The sequence below is a fragment of the Myotis lucifugus genome, unplaced genomic scaffold, assembly GCF_000147115.1.
Source record: "Myotis lucifugus unplaced genomic scaffold, Myoluc2.0 scaffold_40, whole genome shotgun sequence".
NCBI lineage: Eukaryota > Metazoa > Chordata > Mammalia > Chiroptera > Vespertilionidae > Myotis > Myotis lucifugus.
Window position 1 is genome coordinate 6648455 of NW_005871088.1, and position 597 is coordinate 6649051.

General features: G+C 35.5%; 1 pseudogene; it reads left to right on the forward strand.

Annotated features, from left to right (window-relative positions):
* The first annotated feature begins 224 nt into the window (after window positions 1-224).
* On the forward strand, window positions 225-349 carry LOC111825797 (annotated as a pseudogene).
* Window positions 350-597: the final 248 nt, after the last annotated feature.

Consider the following 597-nt stretch of genomic DNA (forward strand, 5'->3'; position numbering starts at 1 on the left):
TTGACTTCAAAGCCCATATCCTAATAGCTATACCATAGTATCTTGCCTTCCTCACATGTTTGTAGGCTCAGATGAATGATGGATATAAAAGTGCTATAGTTATTAAGGGAGTTGTGTTATGTATGTGACACACACACAAGCTCACTTAGACATAACTGAAGTAACTATATAACTAAAATTGGGTCATTTGGGTCAAAATCAGTTAATTTTACAAGTAAAATGTGATATAAAATATATAGTCATGATGTTGCAGAAGTGAAGGGAACCAGGTTTGCTAAAGTAATTGTGGTGATAGAAATGTATTAGCCTCAGAAGCTACTGAGGTGGTTCATTCTATCCTAGTACAGTGTAAAATATATATATATATATGGTCAAATCCAGAGACATGGGAAGCATGGAACAGACTGACAAATCTCAGAGGGAGGGGGACTAGAAGAGATTAATCAAAGAATTTGTGTACATATATGCATAAGCTATGGGCACAGTACGCCTGGGGGTTGGGGACCTGTGGAAGGGGTCAATGAGGAAAAAATGGGGGATATCTGTATTACTTTCGACAATAAAGATAAATTTTAAATAAATAAATTTTAAAAACTG